We start from the raw sequence: 22,231 nt of genomic DNA, 5'->3' as shown, positions 1-22,231 counted from the left end.
AAGGTGGAAAGTGCTGACAATGATAGTTTCACCTTTTTGAGTCTTCTGGAAAAGTAGAGACATTGGTGTGTTTTTTTACTATCTGGCAGGTGTTCCCAGACCAAGAGAGATCACCAGAGATATGAACTCTGAGGAATATGGTACTGTATAGACTTTCACTGTCGCACTGTTGATCAGGAGCGATGTATGGGGTCCTTGCCTCTTCCTGTAGTCTACAATGATTACTTTTGTTTTACTTACATTCAGGTCAAGGTTATTTCTGGCACACCAGACAATCAATGTGTTAACCTCTTCTCTGTATGCACTCTCGTCCTCTCTCCTGATTTGGTTGCTTAGATTTTTTTTTTTTTTGCTATATTGGAAGGTTTGTTATTTTGGCATTGCCTAAAAAAGCATCTAAAGAGTGGATAAAGTGTTAGCCAATACTCCAAAGCTCAGGATGGACAAGTACAGATCACAAGTGTAGCTGAATTAGCCAGTGCCCTGCACTGGTACCATGAACCAGTGCCCCACCTGCTTACCCCTTCAAGTGAAGAGTGAAACAAAAATGGACATTCATTCTATTGTCTCACCAATCAGATGGGCAGATGCACAATCACCTTCTATCATTCCCACCATTCAGATCCTGTTTCTCTGCTCTGCCCCTAACAGTATTCCCTTTTATTAAAAATAAATAAATAAGTACAAATTTATTCCTATAAACTGTTGCAAACTGCTTGCTAGAAATGTAGGAAGCAGTGGCTGCAGTTTATACTCTGCCTGTATGGAGAGCTATGGCACTCTAATTTTAGTTAAAAACAAAATCTTCTTATAAATTGTAGCAAACTGCCAACTACAAATGTAGCAAACAGTTGCTACAGGTAATACCCTGCATGCACAGATTGCTACACTGTTCAAATTTTAGTTAAAACAGACTTTTTTCTAACTTTTAAATTGTAGCAAACAATTTGCTACAATGTAGCAAGCAGTTGTTACAGTTTATATCACACAGAGTGCTGCAGCACTCAGGTTTGACCTCAAATGATTTTAAAAGCTGGTATTGCATTAGATACCAAGCTCATCTGACCACACCTCCCAGCACTTTGCTCCTGGGTCAATTGACCCTCTTGCCCCACTCTAGCCACACTACTGGTGCAGACCATCCTTGGAAAAGCAATACGGTCTGTTAACCACATCCACCTATGCTGTCAGATATTGAATCCCAGTGGAATGACACCAGAAACTAAGCCAATTGTTATTCTGTGTACTTAGGTAGGTAGGGGTCCTAGTCTCACTGCAGTCAGCTGTGTGTACATGTGTGTGTGTGTGTGTGTGTGTGTGTGTGTGTGTGTGTGTGTGTGTGTGTGTGTGTGTGTGTGTGTGTGTGTGTGTGTGTGTGTGTGTGTGTATGTGTGAGAGAGCTGTTACTTGACATTACACAAAGCATTTTACACTAGTATGTGGGACAATGTTATTACCATATGCTCAACAGACAAAGCTGATATCATTGACTATATCAGCTTATTACATATGCAGTCATCCCAACAGAGCATGACAATACACTGGCCTAGAGCGTAGGCATACATTATCTCATCCAATAGCAGACAGTTTACAGTGACATGTCTTTTAATCTATTTGCATACATCATGGCATGGTTAGTAGGCCCTGTGGTATCTTTATGAGGAAGCCCTGTGGTCTGTCCAGCTGCTGCATGTGTATGGTGAAGTTCATGCAAAAGAGAGCATTATACTGTATTGCTGTTCTGATGAGATTTGAATACACTGCTGTCATATAATCTTGAGATCTGAATGTGATGGCATGACTTATGATGTGCACCATATATAACGTAAAGGAAAATTGTTAAAGAGAAAAGTTAGAAAGAAATTAAACACATTGCATTTCCTGACTTCAGAACTGTTACAAGAGAATACACTAGAAAGTGCTGACATGATGAAGCTATCCATTGTATAACTTGGTAAGGCAAATATAAATAAGTACAATTATCAGAGAATAAAACCATAAGAATGTGAACAATCCAAAGGACACCAAAAATGTATTGACAAAATGTTAAGTACTTTCCTCTTCACTACAGAGACTTCCTCAGAACAAAGAAACATCACAGTCACCCAACCAAATTAAATACCCCTTTGAATTAATCAATTTATACAATCATTAAGGTTTAAAGCAATACTCACAAAATTTGTACTCTTGTTAAAAACAGTTACTAAAAATACATTTAAAACCATTTCAAATCAATTTGAACACACAATATTAAAAAAAACTCATAGTTGTACATAAATATTTATCTTGACTTTTACCTCTTAAAGCTATCCTGAAATTTGATCAAGTTTTAAAACACTGGCAATACTAATAGTCTCATTTATGCCTGGATATCGAGAGGCATTCATAAACAATTGCCATCTCAATTCCATTAAATCTATATGTAAATCTAAAATACCCCCTTTCTCATCTTCCATTAACTGCTGTAAAACCAAAAATTTGAAGTGAAGTATTTGGTTTTCATTTATGTAACTAAATAAGGCGCTTGTTAACCTACTGTGTCTAATGTCCCCTAAATGTTCCCTCATTCTTGTTTTTAATTTCCTACAAGTTTTCCCTATGTAGAAAATGGGACATTCTAGACACTTAGCCATGTATATGAATCTTTTGCTATTACAATTGTAATGGCCTCTAATGTGCAATGTTTGACCATTGACCGTAAAATGATCCTCAGTTTCCATTAAATATTGACAAAAAGAACAAGAATTAAATTTAAAATCCCCCACTTTTCTATTTGTATTAAAAGTAGGACTTATTCCCTCCAAAATGTTCTTAATACATTTGTCTCTCCTGAACACATATTTAGGGATCTTGCCTACCTTTGAACCTACACTGGCATCAAACTGCATAATGCCCCAATTGTCATTTATCACCCCAACAATGGAATTAACCATCCCATTGTATGTTAACACCAGGGATGAATTCTACTGACCACCTTACTTTATTCATCTAACACCCCTGGTGAACCCATGACCCAAAATCGGTCTGCAAAGCCCTTGACTTTGTTTATAAATAACCTCTTTAGTGAGATCCTGTAATAACCTGTCAGGGCATCCCCTTTGTTTAAACATTTGGATGATAAATTCCAATTCAGCTAGAAAGTCAACATCAGAACTAACCACCCTGGCTGCTTGTATCAATTACCCTTTCACCACTCCCTTCTTTTGATGTTCTGGATGGCAGCTCCCATAATCCAGATATGAGTTAGAAAAAGTTGACTTTCTGTGAATTTTGGTCACAAATCCCATTTGGGTATGATCAATTGTCAAATCAACATCTAAGTATACAATTTTGTCCCTGTTAAATTCACGTGTACATTTTAAAAAATCCACAGTTTCATTGATGTAGAAAATAAATTCTCTCAAACTATCCTCTGTACCTTTCCAAATCAGAAACAAGTCATCCAAAATACAAGTATAGTGAACAATGTTACTACTATACTGACTGTTGAATACATACTCTTGTTCCCAATAGGACATAAGGAGATTGGCAAAAATGGGGGCACATGTGGCCACCATAGCTACACCTTTGACTTGTTCGTAGTAAAGCCCCTCAAACCAAATATAATTGTTCTTTAAAATTAACTCCATAAGTACAATTATTTTATTAATTTCATCTTGATCAAACATTTTGGTGTTTTGAAGCTGTTGCTCTAACCAATTCATCCCAATGTCTTGGGGGATAACTGTAAACAAATTTACTACATCAATTGTAGCCACTAACATATCCCTTGATAATACAATCCCATTTAACTTATTAATGAACTGCCAAGAATCTTTACTTATATAATCAAAAAAAGACAAAACGTTTTACATCAAATGATCTAAATATTTAGCAATGAAATAAGTTTTCCATCTTTTACTGTCCACAATTGGCCTAAATTTAGGGTTAATCAAACCTTTGTGTATTTTAGGGATGCCAAAAATGTTTGGCATCCTAGGAAATTCATTTCTCAGGTAATGATATTCATCTACATCAATTTGGCCTTGATATACCATATCATCAAGTGTCAGATCAATTCTCTTATATGCCACCTTAATTTCATTAAGAGAACTTTCTTCGTATGCATCGTCCATTAGTATATTACTCATACTGTCTAGATACTCCCCCCTATCCATAACCACCACCCCACTTCCTTTGTCAGGTTTCATGAATCTGACAGTGAGGTCTTTAACCAACTCAAGCATAAGTTGTTTATCTTCCTCGGTCAAATTTGAGTAGTCAGCCTTTCTATTATACATATACTTTTTTCTTATATCTTTTTCACAAATCTTTAAAAAAAGTTCAACAAATTTATTTAAAGGTGGATTGAACATGCTAGGTCTTTTACATCTATCACTAGACTGATACCCAATGTTTCTCTCATGACCAACCCATACTTTCAAGTTTAGTTTCCTAGTATATTTTTTCAAATCTATAAGGGCTCTACCAAACTCCCATTTCTACATGGAACAAATGTGAAACCCTTCGCTAAAAAATCTGCATGTATCACATTAATATCCATTCTTGAACAATTGTAGATTTTTTAAATCACCTTTGCGGTTGGTAACAATATCAGGCCCTTCCATGTTAGAATATTGTTGTTTATCCAAACATTCTACTAAAAGTTCTAACATACCATCACTTCCATTGTAAATACTATGTAAGACAATTATTTCATTATGCCCTTCAATATTAATTTCTCCTAGTTCAGATCCATTTGACAATTTTTCAATACCATTTGTATCAATTGCATTAAATGCCATGTCATTTTCTATCATGATGTTATGAACACCTTCAAAATGACATGATAATCCCATGAGGATACTCCTATTGATATCATTGTTCATATCCCCAACAGTTATTATACATACTATCAAACCCACAAGTCCCAGACTTTAAGTCACAGTTAGTTTGTGTTGGGCTAGATGCAATTAATAAACAACTAATACCATTTTCATTCCCATTCTTCTTCTTCTTCTTTCAGCTTTTCCAGGTTGTTATGACCAATATCCGAAAATGAACTATTGCTATTACCTTTCACATTCATATTACAAACGGGTTCAGAATGACACACTAGTCTGGTAGAACAATCAACATTAGTATCATTTTTCATTGCTTCCCCTTCATTCCGCATGCTGTTAACATCCATTGAATAATAGTTCAAATCGCCATTACACTCTATTACATTAACGGCTTTCAAACATATTTCATTAATTTCAGTATTTTTTTCATCATCATTTCCAGGAATAATATCAAAAATATGTTCTAAATTACTTATTGAACCCTCAGGTAAACAATTACTGATGTTGCTACCCATATTTAAACCTTCATTTGAATCACCACAAACATTTTTTACGATAAGCCTGTTTAGTCCAATTTCAAATGTACATTTGAAACAATCACAATAGCAGGGAACTGCACTCTGTTGACTGACTTGTGTCATCTTTCATTTGAATATGTACCTTCTGCTTGACACAATCACACACCAAACTCCCTCGCTCTGCATATTGGCTTTGAATCTGTGGTGCCGGATATTCACCAAAACTTAAATGTTTTTTGTTCTTGGTCCCTTGTGTCTCACCCCCTGACCCAAATATTGTTGTCGGCTTCACCCAGGATAGGAAGAAGAAGAAGAAGAGGCTGTTGCAGTACTTCCCTTGTCCTTCAAACAGTCAGAATGCCTAACTTCATCTTCAGTGCTCACTGTAGAATGCACCCGTTGTACTCTCCCTCCCTGGTGGTTAGAATCATCGATCGTCACTTCCCTTTCAGAGTTCGGTTCATAATTCTGCCCCTGCTGTTCAAGCCCTTTGGAGAATGGGTAAACTCGATCTTGTTGACACTCATTATAGTCTATTTTTATTTTGTTTTCCTTATGGGCAAAAATAGAATTACAAGTGGTATAAACTTGAAAATTAATGTTGTGATCCAATGCAAGATTTTACCCATATTATACTCACTATCAGTCTTAATGGCTGATCTAACTCGTCCAACTCTTTACTAATTTTGTCAATTTTGACTTTGTTATATTTAATAATTAGTGCCATTAAGTCCAAACCTGCTTTGTCAAACAATGTATGCACATCTTTAAGAAAGTCATTACTACTTTTTACCCCATTTGGGCACCTCCACATTCTCAACCCACGGGGAACTTGTTTCATTTCAATATTTTTATTCAGATAGGCATTCTCAAGCTGCAGTATTTTAAAAACCAATAAATCCTTCTTGAACCATTTTAACTTTTCATTTAAGGTAGACTGTTGCTCGAATAATGTATGTTCCCCATTATTACCAAAGGAGAACTGATTTTCTTTCCATTGATTTTCAACCATATTTAACATCACATTCTGCCCTTGAGCTCCAATAATAGTATTTTGAACAGCTTCATTGGTTTTACCTTGTCCATCTGTCTGAATCCCCTATGATTCTAGGGGTCTTAACAACTGTGAATCCATAAAACTCGGGGTTGATTGGGTAAGAGGGAGGCCTAAACTCCTAAAGGTAACACCACCAGCTGGTCTGCCCATCAAGCTTTTAATGCGAAAGGTATGCTCTTCCAGCTGTTCATTGATTTGTTGCAATAATTTGAAAATGCCCTGATTGGAAATATGCTCCTCCATTTTGCTGCAAAAGTCCAAAGCACCACTAAAAAATAATGCACCACAGATAAAACCAGAAGGATGTGAACAATCCAAAGGACACCAAAAATGTATTGACAGAATGTTAAGCGCTTTCCTCTCCACTACAGAGACTTCCACAGAACAAAGAAACATCACAGTCACCCAACCAAATTAAATACCCCTTTGAATTAATCAATTTATACAATCATTAAGATTTAAAGCAATACTCATAAAATTTGTACTCTTGTTAAAAACAGTTACTAAAAATGCATTTAAAACCATTTCAAATCAATTTGAACACACAATATTAAAGAAAACTCCATCACCTCATAGTTGTACATAAATATTTATCTTAACTTTTACATCTTAAAGCTATCCTGAAATTTGATCAAGGTTTAAACCACTGACAATACTAATAATCTCATTTATGCCTGGATATTGAGAGGCATTCATAAACAAGTGGAATATTTGTATAAACGATATTCTAACATGGAAGGGCCTGATATTGTTACCAACCACAAAGGTGATTTTAAAATCTACAATTATTCAAGAATGGATATTAATGTGAAACATGCAGATTTTTTTAGCAAAGGGTTTCACATTTGTTCCATGTAGAAATGGAAGTTTGGGAAAGTCCCTTACAGATTTGAAAAAAATATACTAGGAAACTAAACTTGAAAGTATGGTTTGGTCATGATATAAACATTGGGTATCAGTCTAGTGATAGATGTAAAAAACCTAGCACAATCAATCCGCCTTTAAATAAATTTGTTGAACTATTTGTGAAAAAGAAATAAGAAAAAAGTATATGTATAATAGAAAGGCTGACTACTCAAATTTGACCGAGGAAGAGAAACAACTTATGTTTGAGATGGTTAAAGACCCCACTGTCAGATTCATGAAACCTGGCAAAGGAAGTGGGGTGGTGGTTATCGATAGGGGGGAGTATCTAGATGGTATGAGTAATATACTAATGGATGATGCATATGAAGAAAGTTCTCTTAATGAAATTAAGGTGGCATATAGGAGAATTGATCTGACACTTGACGCCATGGTATATCAAGGCCAAATTGATGTAGATGAATATCACTACCTGAGAAATGAAATTCCTAGGGTGCCAAACATTTTTGGCATCCCTAAAATGCACAAAGGTTTGATTAACCCTAAATTTAGGCCAGTTGTGGACAGTAAAAGATGTAAAACTTATTGCATTGCTAAATATTTAGATCATTTGATGCAAAAAGCTTTGTCTTTTTTTTTTTTTTTGATTATATAAGTAAAGATTCTTGGCAGTTCATTAATAAGTTAAATGGGATTGTATTATCAAGGGATATGTTAATGGTTACAATTGATGCAGTAAATTTGTTCACAGTTATCCCCCAAGACATTGGGATTAATTGTTTAGAGCAACAGCTTCAAAAGTCCAAAATGTTTGATCAAGATGAAATTAATAAAATAAATGTACTTGTGGAGTTAATTTTAAAGAACAATTATATTTGGTTTGAGGGGCTTTACTACAAACAAGTCAAAGGTGTAGCTATGGGGGCCGCATGTGCCCCCATTTTTGACAATCTCATTATGTCCTATTGGGAAGAAGAGTATATATTCAGCAGTCAGTATAGTAGTAACATTGTTCACTATACTCATTTTTTGGATGACTTGTTCCTGATTTGGAAAGATACAGAGGATAGTGTGAGAGAATTTATTGTTATACATCAATGAAACTGTGGATTTTTTTTAAATTTATATATGAATTTAACAGGGACAAAATTGTATATTTAGATGTTGATTTGACAATTGATCATACCCAAATGGGATTTGTGACCAAAATTCACAGAAAGTCAACTCTCTCTAACTCATATCTGGATTATGGGAGCTGCCATCCAGAGCATCAAAAGAAGAGAGTGGTGAAAGGGCAATTGATACGAGCAGCCAGGATGGTTAGTTCTGATGCTGACTTTCTAGCTGAATTGGAATTTATCACCCAAATGTTTAAACAGAGGGGATACCCTGACAGGTTATTAGAGGACCTCACTAAAGAGGTTATTCATAGATGATGTCAAGGGCTTTACAGACCGATTTTGGGTCATGGGTTCACCAGGGATATTAGATGTAGAAAAGAAGGTTGTCAGTAGAATTCATCCCTGGTGTTAACATACAATGGGATGGTTAATTCCATTGTTGGGGTGATAAATGACAATTGGGACATTCTGCAGTTTGATGCCAGTGTATGTTCAAAGGTAGGCAAGAACCCTAAATATGTGTTCAGGAGAGACAAATATATTAAGAACATTTTCAAGGGAATAAGACCTACTTTTAATACAAATAGAAAAGTGGGGAATTTTAAATGTAATTCTTGTTCTTTTTGTCAATATTTAATAGAAACTGAGGATCATTTTAGGGTCAATGGTCAAGCATTGCAAATTAGAGGCCATTACAATTGTAATAGCAAAAGAGTCATATACATGGCTAAGTGTCTAGAATGTCCCATTTTCTACATAGGGAAAACTTGCAGGAAATTATAAACAAGAATGGAGGAACATTTAGGGGACATTAGACACTGCAGGTTAACAAGTGCCTTATTTAGGCACATAAATGAAAACCAAACAGATCACTTCAAATTTTTGGTTTTACAGCAGTTAATGGAAGATGAGAAAAGGGATATTTTAGATTTACATTTAGATTTAATGGAATTGAGATGGCAATTGTTTATGAATGCCTCTCGATATCCAGGCATAAATGAAACTATTAGTATTGCCAGTGATTTAAAACTTGATCAAATTTCAGGATAGCTTTAAGAGGTAAAAGTTAAGATAAATATTTATGCACAACTATGAGGTGATGGAGTTTTCTTTAATATTGTGTGTTCAAAGAGATTTGAAATGGTTTTAAATGTATTTTTAGTAAGTGTTTTTAACAAGAGTACAAATTTTGTGAGTATTGCTTTAAATCTTTATGATTGTATAAATTAATTAATTCAAAGGTGTATTTAATTTGGTTGGGTGATTGTGATGTTTCTTTGTAATGAGGAAGTCTCTGTAGTGGAGAGGAAAGTACTTAACATTTTGTCAATAAATTTTTGGTGTCCTTTGGATTGTTCACATCCTTCTGGTTTTATTCTGTGGTGTACTATTTTTTAGTGGTGCCAAGTACAATTATCAGTTCAACAATACAAGTGCAGATATGCTAAGCACTAATGGTCTGAAGAAGGAAGTTCACTGAATCTTCCGAAAGCGCTAACGAAATAAAGTTTGGATTGTTCTTTGCCCGGAGCTGCTTAACTTGGTTATTTCATTTACCTGGTTTGTCTATTTTGTCCCTTTGCATGTGCTAAGCACTAATGTAGCTATACACCATGCACATCAGATACAACGCTTTTATATTCCTGAATCCAAAAGAGGGAAAACCGGGATATAGCACAGTTATCATCACTTGCACAGGGTGTTTTTTTTTGGGGGGGGGGGGCATGAGGCCTAGGCTGACACAAAAGGTGGGTGAGTGTGTGTATGAGTAAAAAAGCGAAGCAGGCAGGCTGAACCATGTAACTATTGCATGTGAAAGTAATGTGTGAGAGTCTGCATGAACACAGCATAGCTCAGTGCTAGCTCTACATATTGGTATGTTAGAAAGGTGTGAGCCATGCATGGTAGAGTAGGCAGTTCATTGTTATCACCCCTAACCATGACAATTGGCTCTGCCCAGAGTTGGACTGGCACCTCCACTCCCAAGGTCAGATGTGGTGCTGTTACCTAAACATGACTGATGTATGCTGGACATATTCTTTTCATGGGTATGTCCAGGACCACAACCTCATGGCCTGCCACATCTGGATGTGGACAGCATACTCACTGATGAACCAGTGGAAGTATTGTCACTAGTGTGCATGATTGGTCATGGCCATATTGGCTATCAGCAGAGGTTGTGGTTGACCTACGCCCAAGAGGACACCATTCCCTTATTAGTGGATGTTCCATCGCAGACACTGCTCACTCCATGACTGACACCCTTTGGTCCATCACAGACACCCCTCATTCCGATGTGTCATTCATCTGATCCAGTGACTCGGCAACATGGTGGAAGCAGTCAAGCATGTCAGCCTATGCCACATCTACAACCCAGAGCATTTGTCTGGAGCAGCTTCTGGAATGTGCCTGTTCCTCCATGATGGCCCTAAGCATATTTTGAGTGACATGGGAAGAGACACCTGCACCAGGTGGGAGGAGGGACAGTAGCCCCCCCTCTATGTACCCCTATCAACCCTCCTGTATGGCACCTCACCCACACTTTGGCTACAGCCAGAATCAACAAGCACTGAAGCTGCAGTAGCCACACTTCCACTATCAATGTCCTTGCCCTCCACCTGTCCAGTATCTGTGGGCTTAGTGGAATGGGTAGTGGGTAGGCATAGTCTTACTGGCTAGGTCTGGGAAAAATGAAGGGGGTGTCTATATGTCAACCTCTATGTCACATTCAGCCTCTCCACTTTCCAACTGTGCCTCAGTTTTGCCAACATCATCATCAGTGTCTGATGAGGCATTGACATCAGGCGGCACAAGGCCTATACTCCCACTGTCATGATCACCTGTGATAAAAGGAATAAACACAGAAATACATTAATACCTGCATTACTATGGTGCATTATATGTTAAATAACTGACAGTGTTGCCACTATTACTAACAGTACAGCAATACATACAACAGGCCCAAAATGACACATTATGATATTTCTTTAACTTGATCTGCAGTACTGACTTAAATTTATTTGGCTTACCATCTGCAGGACGCATAACTTACTGGATTATTGATGGTCCTGACATAAGTTAAGCAAGAGGTAAGGGCAATATCATCACATTTAACAGTAATACAGGTGGTAATGCATGTACTCCTCTATATCTGCAATAACTGTAAAGTTAACAAGAACGTGACTGACAACTCCAAACTAAGCTTATAACTGTAGCAGTCTTCAATCCCCCCCCCCAAAAAAGACATGTTCATAGGTTCATAGGTTGGTACTAGGCTATCTGCCCTTGGGTATATACAAGCCTAGCTATAACAATTCCCTGGCTATTTCTTCCCACACTATTTACTTCCCTGGACCCCTGTCTAGCAGGGCGACTGATGTGATCTCTGGGGTGAATTTCCTTTCTCCCATCCAGTCATTAAGGTTTCTTTTGAAGAGGGCCAAAGAAGCACTCTGCTTGACATGTATGGGCAGTCTATTTCAGAGTCTGGGGAGTCTCTGGTTCAGGAACCTATCCCTCCAGCATGTTTTGTTTATTGTGATGACAAGGTTTAGATCCCTGGAGCGTGTGGCTCTGAGGGATTGGGATTTCTTTAAGTCAAGCATGTCCAACAGCTCTGGGTTTGACATGACCTTGTATGTTAAGCAGAGATTGCCTTGGAGTAGGCGATATGCAACAGAGTATACTTGGAGTTTTTTAAGGCGGTCAGCATAGGGCATCTGCTTTAGGCCTGTGATTCTTTTAGTGAGGTATTTCTGAAGCCTGGGGCATTGTATTCTATAATGGGTCTAATGAGGGATGAGTACAGTGGGACAATGACCTCTTTTTTTCTGGATGAAAAGCTCTTAGTGATGAGGTGTGCCACATAGAAGGATTTCCTGACTGTTGTGGCAATGTGATTATTGAAGGTGAGACCACTGTCCACCTGTGTCCCTAGTCTCTTATCACACTTTCTGTGTTTAGTGTACTGCCACCTATGTGGTAATCCATGGGTACATGTTTTTTCCCAAAGGGGATAACTATACATTTCTTGGCATTGAGCTTGAGCCCATGGCTCTGGCACCAAACATCTGTTTCTGTAAGGCCCTTTTGTAGAGTATCCACATCATTTGGGGATTCAATAATGGCTCCCAGTTTGCAGTCATCTGCAAACTTTGTTAGCCAGAGTCCCTTAGTGTTGGCCTGTACTTCAGAGAAGTAGATGTCAAACAAGAGAGGTCCCAGGACTGAACCCTGAGGTACTCTATTTGTCACTTGTCTGGAGCTGGATTTGGAGTCAGCTACTTTTACCATGTGGGTTCTGTCATTAAGCTAGTAGGCAACCCATCGAGTGATGTAGGGATTAATGCCCAGCTTAGTAAATGTATCTATGATTCCAGAGTGGGAGATGGTGTCAAAGGCCTTGACGAGGTCCAGTTAGGCTGTGTGGACTGCCTTACCCTTGTCCATGGCTCTGGAGACTGATTCGAAGAAGTCAATTAGATTCAGGAAACAAGATCGGCCCTTCACGAACCCTAACTGGATGGGGTCCAGTGTTTTAAAGTTGCCAATGTCTTTGTTTATAAGTTCCATAATAATATATTCCATGGCCTTGCAGATCAGGCTCATCAGACTGATGGGGCGGTAGTTCCTGGGATCCAAGGTGGATCCCCCCTTGTGGAGTGGGATAACTGTAGCTGTGCACCACTCAGTGGGCATGAAGCCTGAGGTGAGGGTATGATTAAACATGACACTTAGGTGAGGTGCCAGTTCATTTTGTAGTTGATGTAGTACACAGCCTGGGATGTCATCTGGTCCAATGGATGCTGTATTCTTAGCTTTGGAGAGTGTGTTTTTTACCTGTGTGGCTGTAATTACCGGAATTTGGCAATCTTCTGGTATTGAGATGGGCCACTTAGGGGGTGAGAGGGGGTGAATTTGGCATTGAATCGATCTGCCAGGATATTGGCAATATCCTTGGGATCAGTATATTTAAAGACATTCTGTTGTAGCTCAGAGCAGATCTGAGCATTGCCATTTAGATTCTTGACATAGTTATTGAATGCTTTGTGGTTGTTTTTGGAATCTTTGGCAATTTTATTTTCGTAACTAGCTTTGGAGGATTTTATGAGGGATCTCAGCTTCTTATTGATGCTGGTAAGGGAGTTTTTTGCATCCTGGGATATTCCTCTTTACTGCAACAGTTTCTTACTTTTGTTGTAAAGTTTGTTTATGGCAGGGGACCACCAGATTAGCTTCCTTTTTTTGGAGGAGAGCATCTTGGTTCTATTCTATGTGACACAGAAGTAACTTTTATTTCATTTGTTTTACTATACAACAATATTTAACTGGTCATGTAACAAAGCCTACCTAAATGCTTCTCTTGGGACTCAGAAGTGGCACCCACATCAAGGACAGACTGTGGTCCACTTTGCTGTGAGCTCTCATGTTGGAGGATATTCACCAGGAACTCTTCATTGGGGGTAAGAGGTGCTTCTTTATCAGGCCCTACCCTGGTTGCCATTTGGCCTCAGGCAACAGTAGCTGCTCACCTCCATGCAGTGGTAATTATGTCAGTGGCTCTGTGGCACAACTGTTCATATGTCTGGTTGTGGCCTCTCACTAAACTGATGTTGTCAACAATGTACTCCCATACTTATAGCCTTTATTGCATATTGGGTGGACCCCTTCCCAGCAGACATGCCTCATGTTGACAGAGATTGTCAACAATTATATTCATTACTGCTTCTCTGAATGGGGGTCTCAGCTTCACTGACATTGTTTGTGTCCTAAAAGACAACAGAATGATAGTACACATAAGTATTACATAACTGCAAAGTAACTGTTTCCAGATAAAACAGTAAAGGTAGGCAGTCAGTAGTCACCTCTGGAAAAACATTAAACAGACTACAGATGTGAAATACTAACAACAGGCTGGGTGCAAAACAAGGAAAGTCACAAGTGCAACATATCCTTGTATGTGCCATAGAAGTAACTCAACTGTGCTCCCCAAAAAGAACAGGACATTCTAGTTTGTGACATAACAGTAACTCTTTGTTGCTTCCCCACCCACAAAAGAACAGGTAAATGAACCATTTTGCTAATAAAACATCTTTGAAATGCTTTAAAAAAAACTGCCCCTGAAACATGTGTACATAATTACCACATAGCATTCTACTTCCATGTATTGTCAGAACTGCATACCGCTGAAATGGCTTGAAAAACATGGCCATGCCATCGGTGCACTTTTAAATAATGCATACAGACAAATTTTAAAAGCCTTTGCTTCATATTATTCATTAATGTATTCCAGCAAATGCATTATGTAGGCAACAAAATGGGAGCAGACATCCTAAAGTTCAGTACTCCTCTGTTATCATATCTTTGAAAGAAGTTTGCTTTTGCAAATTCCTGCAAACATGTAGCAAGTGTTCTCACCATCAGTTTAGCTAGCTACACATTTGCCTTTTTTATAATGGAGTACATTATTAATGTATTGTTTCGGTCAGTCTGTGTTTCAGAAATGTTAATTGCAGCATCAGCTGAATTATATGCTAATCAACCAATCTGGTGAAGCTATTCAAAAAGTTATAAAACAACCATGTTGACTCCATGCTTTTTCCTGTGGATTTCAAAAGAAGTGGAGTAGAGACTCAAAAAAGACTATACAAGCAGAATGTTAGCAGTTGCTTCTGCTTAACTCCATTTGTATGTGCTACAGGCTGCAGGCAATGCTGCTGCTGCTGCTGCTGCTGCTAATATGCCTAGGCTGAAATGGAGAAGAGTTTTCTGGTCACATTTACCTTATCACAACATACACAGCATGGACATTGTAGAGTGCTACAGGGTGGACAGGGACACAATACAGGAACGCTGCAACCTCTGGCCTCAACTCAGAGCCAGACCCTTTACCTCTCCATGTATTGGCTGTGTACTGCTTGCATCATAGTCAGCCCTGAACTATCACTGTGACAAATGTTGCCTTTCCAGGGTAAGTACTGAACATGTACTGTACTGTATTGTATAATAATATTATGGCATGTCCTTGTATTTCATCACTTGGTACAGCAAGCAAGTAAAAGGTGGGAGATTTGCATAGAAATTAATGTAACATGTGACAGCAGAGAGTTATTTGACTTGTATGTGTTCATTAGCAAGTAGTAAGGCTCAGGCTTTACATATTCATATCTCTCTGAAGTACTGATTATCACTGCATGCCCGCAGTTTGTAATGGGAAATCATAACAGAGAGAAGTTAGAAAGTAATGAGACACATTGCAGTTTCTGAATTCACAACCCCCACAAGATCAACCAGATAGGATGCAAAACGAGGAGAGTAACAAGAGCAACATATCTTTTTTTGTGCCTTAACAGTAGCTCAATCTGGGTCCACCCTCCCCTCAAAAAACAGTGTACCCTTCCATGTGCCATAACAGGAACTCAGCATTGCTCCCCCTCAAAAAGAGCAGTCTGTGCTTATTTATGCCATCCAACCTGCCCTTCATTTGATGGCAACTGCATATCATAGCATTCCCAGTTAATATCCTCACACATTTTAAGGTAAATGATATAGACTGGCTTACAAACTGCATGTCTCTGAGTCCTGGTCAGATAACTGATGAATGACCACGAAACACAAAAAGGAAAGACATAACTGTATATTTGCAAGGAATAATAATAACAGTTTGTATGATCACTAAGTGCACTACATCCAAATATATTAAATACAATAAATTTATAAATAACAGTTCATGCCTTGATAGTGTACATTCAGTTGCACTGGGTTGTCTGAGGAATTCTTCATTTCTTTGCTACAAAGTTCTTTCTGTGGCAAAGATGGAAAAGGCACCCATCCTGCTTTCTGAAGGTTTATTGGAATGAGAGTTGAGATCCAGACCTATGTAGACATATCTCATGTGTACTAACATTTTCTACTGTATATGTCATTGACTGATTTTCCTCATTTCAACTCTTTCTTCTTTTTTTTTTTTTTTTTTGTTGTTTTTTTGGGCCACTGTTTGCATGATGCATAGTGCAAATGTGTTTGACCATTCTCATCTGTTTTTTCCTTAGAGTGGCATTACACAAATGGTCAAATGGCCCATCCAGGTAGCAGACAGGACCCAGACAGCCAGATGCATTCAATTAAGACTGCTGGCCATTGCACAAACATGTTGCTGGCACAGCACACCCTCAAGCACCATATTTCAGAAATGGTAAGTGATGCACAACACTTTCAAATGTTGCAAAAACCAAAAAGGGAACACGCTGAGTAGGAGCAATACCTGCAATTGACAGAAAAACATAATTCTACATTGGTCTTGATGCATGGTAGGCATGGCAGGCATTTGTGAAGAGGTTTTGAAATTCTGCGCTCAAAGAGGGGTGCCCAGGAGTCCACAGTGCTTGTTAGACTCCTAGTGAATGAACAGGTCTGCAGGCATTTGTAGAGAGACTATCATGGCTTGGGTTACAGTGGATTACAAGACAGAGACATGGAATAGTCTTGCCCAGGCTTTAACTAGTGTTACTGCTATCCCCCACACTGGTGAATGATGTAGGAATCGCTACAGAGATCTCTAGATCAAGAAGAGGGATAACATTGACTGTTAGACTGAGGAATGTAGGACTGAGTCACCCCCAGATATGTAAGTATCACTTACAGAGACTACGTGTAAGAGTTAAAAGCTAGATATAGTCAGGATTGATGTTCATAATGGTATTTCGTTCTGTTTTTTTCTGCAGCCATCACAGACTGGGAACTAAATGCATGAACTTGAGATAGGAATGCATGAACCCATGTTGCTAGATTGGCATGAATGTGGAAAACATGTGGCACATATGCATCTGAACAGTACTGTTATTTAAGCATTAAAAGTAAAGACACCTTTATTGGTTTATTATATAGTTGTAGCAAATTTAGCATTCATCTCTCAACTGTAACAGGAAAGTATGCATGCATTAGTCTGGGGGCCAAAACAATAGTTGAGTATTAGAGAGTAGTCAGAGGTTGTGGGTTCAAAAACCACACTTACAAATATACAATACTGTTAAGATTTCACTGATACTGAATGCAACATCAGATCTCTAAAGCAATGGCAGCAATGGCCTGCTGTAAACTTTAATCAGTATAATTGGAATGCGCATATGTGCAGTATATAAAGACATCAAGGATTGCTTGCTGCAATCTGTAGTATAATGTGCATCTGTTATGAGCTGGGTAGTCTTACCAATAAAAAAGTTATTTGTTAGGAGTATGTAATCTTAAAAGAAAATGTAACAGAATATAGTCAAATAATTGTATCAATGCATTGTATGTCACATATGATGTTGCTAACATTCTGCCTTGTTTTTCTCTCTCCCTGACTCTTTTTTCTCTTTTTTGTTTAATTTTTTTTATTTTTTGTTTTTTCCCACAGCACAGTGGGGTAGACGTTCCCCATGGGGTTCTTCTACTCCCACTCCATGGCTATGGCACCAAGGCCCAGCATATCTGGGAAGCAAGCTGGTAGCACTCTTTCTGCTGCTCCTGTACTACCTGGCCCCTCAGGTAGTTCTGCCCAGCAGGATGGGCCAGTGGTTCCCTACAGGATCAGTGGCAGAGGTGGTGATTTTATTACCCGCGATGAACTACCAGGGTTGGTGCACCTATACTGGACAGATACACTACTCTCCATTATTGTACTGAATAACACGAGGAGACACAGACATTAGATATTGTAGTGATTGCTGCAGAGAGGTGAGATAACTCAATTCTGATTGTCACCCAGCTTGATGTCCATGTTCACCCACATCTTGTGTCCTTTGCTGTCCCTTTATGTTGTTTTGTATGTCTTGTCTGACTGCTATTGCTTCTTCACCTACACAACCTACCTGAGCTATATATACCTTCGTCCCATCCCCAACATTCCTCTCTCTCTCAAAAAAAAAAGGCACCTGTCCCCAAAAAAATGTTGTCCCATACATAGCTCTACATTTCACATGTTATCTTGACACACTTGATTCAGTCCAATTGGCTATACACCACAATTGTACTTTGGTCACCCCTCTCTCTGGGTTTGATACTGTAAATTCAGCTAATATTCTGCACATCTGAACATTTCTTTTTTACTGTTAAAGAAATGGATAGCTATGGTTCTTTCCTACATCCCTCCTGCACGTTCCTGCCCTCCTTTTACTTTGTTCTTCCCCCTGCTTGCTCCCCATTTCATCACTTTCCTATCTTTCCCATTTCTTTTCTTTAAAGATTAATTGTGTGATAGTGTGCATTGAGCAGTAATGCACAGCTATGGCAAAAAAGCAGTTATAAGTGTCATATACAGCTATATTGGAAATCACTACCATCTAGCCATATTTTAGAGACACCATTCCAACTATCGCACTTTAAAATCTGGGTTTACAGGCAGTACCCGGATTAAGGACAGATCCATTTTTTAGTCTGTCCTTAAGTCAAATTTGTACATAAGTCAAAACAAGTACATATGGTTCTTTTTAAATGTCACTTAATTAAATGTTTGCGAGAGTGTAGTAATTATTTTACTTTTCTTTGCATGCAAAACACTTTAGAAACACTTTCATACAAACAAAAAAAATCTTAAACATAATACTGTATATTGTAGCTGTTTCCATATTTCCTATCAACAAAGATGGTTTAAGACATCTTGTTATTAAATGCAGTGTTTATGAGGACTTTGTCACACACAGACAAACTATACCTCTCAACTGTACAGATTTTCACAGAATGTCCTGATTTTTGCCTCATACTTTTGGTCCATTTTTCATAAAATTGTACTTGTTTAGCAAAAGTAGTGGCAAATTGACAAATCATTAAAGACTTAAGTTAGAAAATAATGACAAACATTTGAGTTTCAGAATTCATACCCTTCGGAAAATTCATGCTAATGCAAACCCTGTTATTTTATCAACTTTCTAAGTTTGTAAGAGCAATATTTATTAAATGTATCCCTATTTTTGGGCATTTGACCCACTTTTATTTACAGCTTTGTCCAGATTTCTTGCTCTAAGAGGCTTAGAGGTATGACGAACACACACACACACACACACACACACACACACACACACACACACACACACACACACACACACACACACACACACACAAACACTCTTAACCCTACTTTACCTGTTGCATGACTAACCCTCTCCTCTTATGCAACCACCCAACTCTTAATTGCTGCCAGAGGATTGCTCCCTCGCCCTCACTCTTCACTCTCTCTCTCTCTCTCATACACACAGTCACTTCCTCATTCCTCTCATACACGTAGTCACTTGCTCATTCATACCTGAATTGACTCACACATTGCTCTCACTCTCCTGATTTTTCTCACACAAAGCCATTTCCTCATTCATAGCTGTATTCAGTCACACATCGCTCTCACTCTCTCTCAATCTCACACACACACACACACACACACACACACACACACACACACACACACACACACACACATACACTGGGCAACCTTAGCAATTTTAATTTTTTCATGTTATTTCCAACATTATGGCAGTCCATTCATATTTATGGGTTGTTCGCATGTCGGATGTCCATAACCCAGAGACTACCTGTAGATGTAAAAGTATGTGAAATTGTTACATACACCTGGATTCAAACCCAAAAATGAATGGATTAATGCATTAGTAGATGGTGTTACAGACTCACATATGTAGCAGATGTATTTTAGAGACTGAATAGTAAATGCCAGACTTAACTGCTGTTGCATACACCTACTGCTTAACTGCCTCTCTGGCTGCAGTTAGTAATTCACTTAATGTAGTAATACATTCCTTTTCGGGGCCAGATTGTACTGTTTCCAAATACAGCTATAGCTAATACATTAAACTACTTTTGTATAACTGTTACTTAACCATGTTGCACGATGCATACCATTGCACTCCATCTCACACTAATGCTTTATAAAACTAAATGAGTATTGTGCAATTGATTTGTAAAACAGTACTGGGGATCACACAATGATGCTTCATACAAAATTAATGGGTAAGATGCCACATTGGTGATATGGGGAGCAAGCATGGGGGTGTACAAAGGGAAATCTTTGCTAGACTGTGTCAGATACTATTGACTGAATAAAATGCATTTGCAACCTAACTGACTCTGTGGCAGGACATGTTAATGTATTGTTGTTGGAGTCAGATGTTACTGGTTCATATATGGGTGTAAGTAGTAATTTTACAAGTGTGTATCATACTTTTAAATACATTTACTTGTATTGCTGCCGTTCACTGTTGCTTTGCATTGGTGTGTGATGCACACAATTGTACAATAAATGTTTAAAGAAAAGAAATGGGGAAGACTGGAAAGTGGTGAAATGGGGAGCAAGCAGGGGGAAAAACAAAGTGAAAGGAAAGCAGGAATGTGCAGGAGGGATACAGGATATAACCATAGCTATCCACTTCTTCAACAATTAAACACGATCATATAAACAAAACATTAGCTGAATTTGGACTGTCGCCGCCAGAGGGCGGTGATCACAACACAATCATGTTGTATACCCAATTGGACCGAATCAAGTGTGTCATGAAGATACATGGGCAATATTTATTTGTTTATTTATTTATTTATTTTACATTTGTTTACCAGGTAGTGTCCGACTGGGCCATGAGCCCATTTTCAGTGGAGACCTGGGGAGAAAAGCTCCAAAAATATGATTTACAGAGACAAGATGGAAAAAAAAAACATTTCTTATATAGTTAAAGATCTACCCTTAGCATTATAAAATGCATAACATAATGATTTACAGAGACATGATGAAAAAATCTAAGCATTACTTACATAGTTAAAGATACACCCTAAGCAATACTTATATTGCAAAAGATAAGCAGAATACAGTAATCAAAATTCAGGTATAACACTTATGATTTTTTAAACAGTTATGAGCAGAATAGGGGGCAGTAATCTCATAGGCTAGAGTTTATGCTAGTGATGTAGCGATGTAAGGTAGTCTATTGAGAGAAGAGAAGAGGCAAGTGTAGAGAGAAGTGGGATTAGCCTGCAGATGTGCAGGAACATAGCCATTGTTTAGAGAAATGTTCTTTTAGTATGAAATTGTGAGTATAAGAATTAGTTAAAATATGCTGTGGAAAGAGTTCCAGGTTTTGGCAATTTTAAAGGAATATAAGAAGTCTTTGTGATAGTTGACAGATTTAGTTTTATTAAGCAGTAATTTGTCAGATGATCTAAAAGACCTAAGGCGTGTATATGGTTGTACAAGGTCAAAGAGACTGGAGCAATTGTCAAGTTTGTAGATGACTCTATGAGTGATTATTAGCTGGTTGAGAGATAGTAAGTTGGTTAGTTCGATTCAGTTAAGATGGGGAAGAGCGGAGCAATGATGTGATTTATGAGGTAAGTTTGAGGTGAATTTGGGTATTTTATTGTAACAAGTTCCGAGGTTGTACAGATCTGATTTATGAAGGCTGGTAAAGATTTGGGAACAGTAAAGTAGCATAAATAGGAGGTGGAATGTGTCTGTTGATATTCTAGCATAGTTAGTTAGGTAGGATTTTTCCCTGTAGAGTGCATCAAGTTTTCTATGGACTTTTTTGATTGTTAGTGCTATATGTTTATTAAATTTTATACAGTTGTCTATTGCTACACCTAGGAGTTTAGTTTGCTCAACTGGTTCAATTTTTGTTCCACTGGAGGAGTAAATGGTGAGAGGGGATGGGGTGTTTTTTGCACTAGCACAGCTAAAGACCATAAGCTTAGTTTTGTTGCAGTTTAATATGAGTTGATGGTCAGATAGGTAGTTTTCTATATCTTGGAGGGCATTTTGCACTTTCTGTTGTAGTTCCTTAACAGAAGGGGCACAGCAGATGAGAAAGGTATCTT

Source organism: Protopterus annectens, chromosome 3.part0, assembly GCF_019279795.1.
Source record: "Protopterus annectens isolate FY-2018-M chromosome 3.part0, PAN1.0, whole genome shotgun sequence".
NCBI lineage: Eukaryota > Metazoa > Chordata > Ceratodontiformes > Protopteridae > Protopterus > Protopterus annectens.
Note: the sequence above shows the minus strand (reverse complement) of the source record.